The sequence below is a fragment of the Mus musculus genome, chromosome 1 (genome assembly GCF_000001635.26).
Source record: "Mus musculus strain C57BL/6J chromosome 1, GRCm38.p6 C57BL/6J".
Classification (NCBI taxonomy): Eukaryota; Metazoa; Chordata; class Mammalia; order Rodentia; family Muridae; genus Mus; species Mus musculus.
The window spans coordinates 57,427,911-57,435,839 of NC_000067.6; positions in this window are offsets into that span (position 1 = coordinate 57,427,911).

Below are 7,929 nucleotides of genomic sequence, written 5' to 3' on the forward strand. Positions count from 1 at the left end.
TAGCTTTAGGAATGTAATTTATTTTTATTTTATTTTATTTTATTTTTTTAGCAAGGCAGAGGGAATGGGGGAGAAGGGTAAGACCTGCCAGAGCCATGCCCTACATTCTAGAGCTGGCTAGAGTCCCTTCAGTGAAGCCCAGGGCCCACCAATGTGACGAGACACAGTCACCACCTATGTCAGGGATAAAAGACAGAAGCCAGAATATTCTGGCTGAATGTGTTGGTTAGCTGTGTTGGAATTCTGGCACACCATTTAAAAGAAAGAAAGAAGAAAAAAGAAATTACTTTGCTGAATTACTCTTCGTGTGTTCCTTTGTGTGACATAGAGGTTATACTTTTCCCAACACTATGAAGCAAAATTGTCTTATACTAATAGTAGTTGTCATTTATCTATTGCCTACAGTGCCCTAGGGACTCACACTCAATATTTCCAACAAGACTTCCACCTTAAAGAGGGGTTATCATTATCTTCATTTTACAGACAGGGGAATGGGGGCATGGAATGATTTACAAACTTGTCTGGGTTTGTGCCATTGGTAAAATCTAGGCTGCAGAACACTGGGCAAACAGGAGTAGGCACTGCTGTGAGAATCTTTGCCTACCTACCCACTAGAGCAGAGACTGGGAAGCAAGCGAGCTCCCAAGCGGTGCATGCGTTCCGAGTGATGGTGCCAACTTTCCTTTCTAAGCCTTAGTGACTGTTTTCAGTCCTCATCATAACAGTAACAGGATTCTCTTAGAAATTAAATGCAGCCGCATACGTGAAAGTACTTAGCTGGTTTCTGGCACACGGGTCGCTCTGAATTCCTTTTCCTTCCTCTCCATATAGCCCCATGCCCTTAGCACTGAAAGTAGATCCTGAACACCTTGGTCAGACAAGCCCACTGGGAAATCTAACCTTTAAGCGATCTGTACTTTCACAGATCAGAATTGAGCAGAGCAATCTCCCTAGAAACAGCCTGCCATGCTGGCGTCTTGTCCCACATTGCTAATGACCAACAGTACCAGCCATCAGCACTTGCCAGCTAAGCCAAAGGGGGCTTTTAAATCTGCACTGATTGGATGCCATGGGGCTGGGTTGACAAGTAGCCTCCTGCTCCATTTCTAGATGCGAGTCAGTGAATTAATAGCTTGCCCCATTGTTTTCTAACACAGCCAATTAAGTGAACAGTCTGAATGTTTTGGCCAGCAGGCGGCAGCCTTTGCTAACATAATGGTCGGTACTCCTCTGTCTGGCAGAACCCCACCAAAAACTGGGTGCCTGTGAGGTTTACATGGTGTAGCCTTTAAATTGGGACGGGGCACAAATCTTGGCAGATAGAATTCCGAGAACTGGAATGGGGGCAAACCCCGTGTTGGTTTTTATCCATCTCCAGCTGAAATGGAGAGTTTTGATTCAATTGTGAACGCAAGTCAAAGATAATTTGCAGCTCCCACTCGGGACAGCTAGAAACACTGCTCACACTCTTCATTGCTTTAAAACTGCAGTAACTGTGGAACCTGCTGCTAGCTCTTGTTATTTAGCACATTAATATAGAAGTACACATAGAACCATATCACATATCTGTTGGTTTTGTTTTGACATTTTAATACCTACCTTTTGATACCACTGGCTTGCTTTGAGTTGTTATAGACGGTTTTATTTAGTTTTAAGTGTATTTACTTTAAAGCATTTTTTTTAATGATGAGAAATCTACAGACTTCACCACTCTGTCAATAGGTCCATAATTTAAAACCAGTACCAAGAGCATCCAGTGACAAGGCTACCAGAACAGTCTCTAGAAAAAAGAGGATCAAAAGATTTTTTTTTTCTTTTTTGTACTCAGTAGCTGTGACTTTACTCTTATCCTTCCATCTTTTCCAAAGATGTGTGCCATATCTGTATGAAACTGTTTGCAGCGACGCCTGGCAGAGTACACTTTAACCTCAGGGTGAGATTTTGGCGTATTCAGATCACATTACTAACAAAAGCTTCAGTGTCTAGGATGCCTGCCATCCCTGCCTAGGGAAGGAAGAGGCACCCGCTCTTCCAGCTGCTTTCACATCTTTGTTCCGCTTGATTTATTGCCAGGGCTCAGGGATCCCCGTCGACAATTACTTCCTTTTCGGCAAGAAGCCCTGCGTTCCCTCGAAGCGTCACTTCTAGAATCTAGTCTCCTCTTCTTCCTCCCTTAAGAAATATTCTGAAATATGTTTAATAGGAGGGGGAAAAGTGTTCTTAAACACCCCCCTCCCATCTTCTTGTTTCCTTTCTCCCAAGTAAGGGAAGCCACACTAATTGGGCAGACCCAGCCTGGGGCTAGGTACATTGTCCATTTTCCTGATACTTTATCCCTGAGTGTTGTCATGGAGACTACAGGAACCAAACAAGTCCACTGGAGGAATGTTACCTAACACTTTCTCATTCTTGGTCGCTGAACCATCTTCCCAGCTGGATCTTCCAACTGCCTCTATCCCCACTGCTCCCCAGCCTTGCTTTTTCCACCCCTAAGTAAACCTGTTTTTTTCTGCTGTGCTAAAGTACCATAGTCCAGGCAACTTAAGGGAAAGAACTTGTTTTGGCTTACAGTTCCAGAGAGATAAGAGTTCCTGTTGAGTCGGGCGTCATGACGCACACCTTTAATCCCAGCACTTGGGAGGTAGAGGCAGGCAGATTTCTGAGTTCGAGGCCAGCCTGGTCTACGTCTACAAAGTGAGTTCCAGGATAGCCAGGGCTACACAGAGAAACCCTGTCTCGAAAAAACCAAAAAAAAAGTAGAGCCATGGTAACAAGCAGCAGGCACAGCCAGAGTTTGAAGACCAAACTGCAGCCATAAGCACAAAGGGAGAGAAACCAGAAACTGCAGGAGGCTCTTACTTTCAAAGTCCACCCCCAGTGACATACTTCCTGAAGCAAAACCACACCTCTCCAAACACTTTCACCAACCGGGGACTGAGTATTCATACCTGCAATTATTACAGAGGACATTTTCATTTGAACCACTGCTACATCCCGTACTCCCTAAAAAGACACCAACAGCATCTGCAGTGGCAAAAATAACAAAAACAGGAAGATGCTCTCTTATTTCTTGAAGGCTGACGCTGTCCCCGTCATGTGTCCTTTCGACCAGCCATTGAGTATCGGTAGTGCTCACCAAATCTGTATCCATAGGGAAACTGAGACTCCGATCTTTTCCAGAACTTTACACATGTATCCAGGAGAACATTCTGGATTAGGGTGAGTCCTGATTCCATTGTCTGGTTCTTTTGAGATGAGAAGAGGACGTGGAGAGAGGATGAAAATGGGCGCAGTCAGTGGCCATCACAGTTGTGAGCTGAGGAGGTCTGGGACCATCAGAAGCTGGAAGCTGGAAGTGAAGTTTCAGGGGGAACATAGATTGATCATATATTGATTTTTGGAACCATAGATTCCGGAAAGATGAAGGAAAATGATCTAGCTGTTTTGAGACACTAATTTATAGTTCTTTGTTACAACACACTGGGGAAACTAACAGGAAAGCAAACACAAAGTGTTCATTTCACGATGAAGCCAGTGAGGTGGCTCTCACTGCTCTCGCTTGTCAAATGCAGAAACCTGAGCAGAGAGGCAGAGGACTTGCAGAGATTGGCACAGCCTGTGGAGTGTTGGCATTTGAACCTCTGATCTTAGTAACCCTAATGCTTTCCTTTCACTGCCCCTGGGTGTTGGATCTAGTTATCTGTTGACTATGCCTACTGGTTAAAATGATTTACGATCCCATGATAGCTGTGTTGCCAAGGGGAATAAGGACTTTCCAGTGGATCTTCTGTTTCCCCAATGGAGGGAAGATTGAAAGGGAGCTAGCTTCCCCAGCTCCTGGTCTCCACAGGGCTCTGTACCCCAGCGCTTTTCTGGAATGCCTTGGCTTCTTCTCCTCTCTGTCATTCCTATCCAGGCTGTGGAGAGCCTCCTCTGAGGCAAACATCTCCTCTTCAGAGCAAGCCTCCTGTTTCCTAGCAGATCATATCATGAGCATTTTCGTAAGCCAGAGTGGTTCCACAACGTGGCGATACAGTTATCTGCTTGGGAAGAGCAGCAAGTGCTGCTGTGTCCAGGTGCATAATTCTTTTTATTCATAGGGACATTTTTAATAAAATGAACCATTCTCCTGATATAAAATTATTCCATCCCCTGTGGCTCAGGTCAGTCCTTCTCATACCACATGCCCTGTCCCCTGGTGTTTGGGTTCCAGAGATGGCCCACTACAGTGAACTTCAAACCATGTCTGCAAGCTGTCCGGCTGACCTGTGTCAGGGATTCAATGATGTCAGCTCACACAACTCAAGGGCTTGAAGCCTATCAATGTCCCAAATCCCCAGCTTGTCAAAAGTCACCTGGTTTGAACTGACAGCAGGGTTTTCATTTGGGGGGAGAAAAAACACCAAAGGATTTTTACAAGATTTGCTGTAGAAGTGCCAATCCTGTCACTTTAGGTGAAGCTCATACCAGTTCAGGTGGCTGCTCTAGTCTCACCAGGTGGGTGGCCTCAGGCACATACCTGAGCTTCTACTAGGACAATATTGGCTCATCTCAAAGGCTTCTAGACTGAACATTTCAAACAAGAAATATAATAAAAAGAAAGAAAGAAAGCAGACTAAAAAAAAATGTTATCTTCTTCCAAATGCAGTAAGAGGGTTATGTTATAATAGAATGTGGATATGGTCAGAGAGCTGCCTGCCACAAACAAGAAGCAGCAGATTTTTCTAAATAAGAAAATCTGAAATAAAGAGCCCGTTGACTCCCTTCTCTCCAGTGCCTGTCTCATGTTTAAAAAGAATATAAAGGCAAAGACTAAAAGCCTACTCTGAGTTGGCATTTTACAGAACATCATATAATTGTTTTTTTTTTTTAATTAATTTTGTGTAGTCGGGGCACATGACCATATAGGAGAGTCCTTATCTCTAGTGAGTGAGCCAGGACTTGTGTGCTCTTTCCTGGAATCAGGGGCAACCGTTCCCATCTTACTTTCTTCTGTATTTTAAGACTGTAGAACGATGCCCGGTATTTGAGCCCCAAGCTAGTGTGTGAGCCGCAAGGCTTGGTATTGCCATTAGATGGTGGGGCTCACTCCTGGCCTGCCTTGACTCTTCTGTGAGGCTGGTGAATTTCTCAGTGGGTTTGTTCCTCACAGGTTTCTGAAAGGGTTGATTCACACACAAAGACTTTGGTTCCTGGGACATGCTGAGTGCTTATTTATAGTTATTTATGATTTTTATGTGAGTGGCCAGTTTGTAAGGTAGTAGGAAATTAACACATCTGGCTCTTCATCATAACCAAACCTAGACACACTGAAGCGATGGGTTTCGGTCCAACTGCTTTGATGCTATTTCTGACTGCCATGACTGTGAAACTAATAAACGGTTTCCCCTCCTCTTCTATTGTTTAGAACTTACTTAACTTATGTCTGTGGTGATGAGGATTGGCGCCAACGCCCAGTGCAAGCTCGACAAGTACTTTACCATTAAGCTACATCTCCAGCCCATCTTAGAAGGGGGAACAAAACACCCATGGACGGAGTTAAAGTTCAGAGCAGAGATGGAAGGAAAGACCATCCAGAGACTGCCCCACCTGGGGATCCATCCCATATACAATAACCAAGCCCAGACACTATTGCGGGTGCCAACAAGATCCTGCTGAAAGGAGCCTTATAAAGCTGTCTCCTGAGAGCTCTGCCAGTGCCTGACAAATACAGAGGTGGATGCTCTCAACCAACCATTGGACTGAGCACAGGGCCCCCAATGAAGGAGCTAGAGAAAGGACCCAAGGAGCTGAAGGGGTTTGCAGCCCCATAGAAGGAACAACAATATGAACTAACCAGTACCCCCAGAGCTCCCTGGGACTAAACCACCAGTCAAAGAAAACACATGGTGGGACTCATGGCTCTAGCTGCATGTGTAGCAGAGAATGGCCTAGTCGGTCATCAATGAGAGGAGAGGCCCTTGGTCCTGTGAAGGTTCTATGCCCCAGTATAGGGGAATGCCAGGGGAATAGGGGATTTTCGGAGGGGAAACTATGAAAGGGGATAACATTTGAAATGTAAATAAAGAAAATATCTAATAAAAAAGAAATTTAAATTTGTGTTGTGTGTGTGGAAGGTACACATACAAGTGCATGTACATACATGTGGAGACTAGGAAGCAACGTGGGTGTCTGTCCTTAGGCACCACCTGTCTGTCTGTCTGTCTGTCTTTCTTTCTCCCTCCCTCCCTCCCTCCCTCCCTCCCTCCCTCCCTCCCTTCCTTCCTTCCTTCCTTTCTTTCAGACAAGGTCTCTCACCAATATTGTAGTAGTCTAGGCTGGCTGGTTAGCAAGCCCCAGGCCCCTCCTCAGTGCTGGGATGCAAGTAGGCCACCACATCCAGCTTTTTTGGTGGGTGGGGGTGGGTGGGGGGAGAAGACCCTGGGGAAAGAACTCAGACCTTGGTGTTTACAAGATGAGCATTTTACTGAGTTATCTCCAGAGTGCCTAGGTTTTTATTGTGAGATATAGACTCACTGAGTTGCCCGAGCTATAACTTCAAACTCACTATGTAGTCCAGACAGGCCTTAAACTTGAGATTCTCCTGCCTCAGTTTACCTGGTGACTGAGATTACTGGCTGGCACTGCTGGACCTGGCTTGAATTGTCTCTGTCCTCTACAACACTGGTGGAGTTTACAGCATAGCTTAACTGCATGCTTAACCAACACGCCATATTTATATCCCTGGGCTGAGAGGGCAACACAGGCATTTGTCTCCATTGAGGGGTGCCAATGGGAGATGGTGGGGGTGACAGCAGTGGGGGAGAACGACCTGCTTCCTGTTCCTGCCCAGCAAGCAGCTTATTCCAGATTGTAGTGTTTACAGAACCCCTCCCACCAAGGCACAGACTTCCTTGAGACCAGAATGCACCAGAACTATGTGGACAGTCTTCTAAGCAACTGCAGTCTACATACACATCCCAATCTTTGTCCCTTGCCTGAGGCAGTCACTGTGTTCTGCAGTCATTACTTCTTGATACTTCAGTATTCCACTTTTCCTTTTATTTAAAAAAATACTTCATTATCTAGTTAATGTTTTTTTATACTAAATTTCCGTGGATGAAATAATTGGATTGCTGTGTTGTTGTTGTTGTTTTTAACTTGGCTGGTATACACACAAATGCCTATTTTTACATAATATAAAAATATTATAAAATATAATAATAGAAGGAGGGGCAAGTTGGAAGTCATGTGTAGTAGCTGCTCCTTTTCACATGTCATATGGTGCTCGTAAGCATTATCCCTTTCTTTACTGTGCCTGTCACTCAATTCCCTCATGCTCTCCAGAAACTCCATGCTTATTACCAGGTACCTGCCCCTGCAGAAACTTAACAACAACAACAACAACAACAACAATTTACAAACATGTATGTGGGGGCTGGAGAAATGACTTGAGGTTAAGAGCACTTCCTGCTCTTGCAGAGGACTGGGCTTGGGAACCCAGTACCCACATGGCAGTTCACAACCATCCCTAACTCCAGTTCCAGAGAATCCTATGACCTACTCATACTCATGAACAAAAACATGTGTGTGTAATGTATGTTACCACACATTAGCCCTTTACTGTCTTTTGTCTTTTAAAGAAAACTTCAGTATTTTCAAGTCTTAGAATAGGCCCTAGTTCTTTAGTCTTAATTTCTTCCTGTTTCACCCCTCAAGACACTATGCCTCACACCTCCTCTCTCTAATTTTCTTAGCTTTTAGTATAACGTTTGTTATATTAATTTTAGACACAAAATAAAAGATAACTAATGACATTACAACATAGCCCATTGCCTGACTTACACTGAATGCCAACCCCTAATAAAATGAGATATATGGAGTCCATTAGAAGATACCTGCAAGCACTTCACTAACTAACACCCCAACTTATTCCAAGTCTCTTACCAA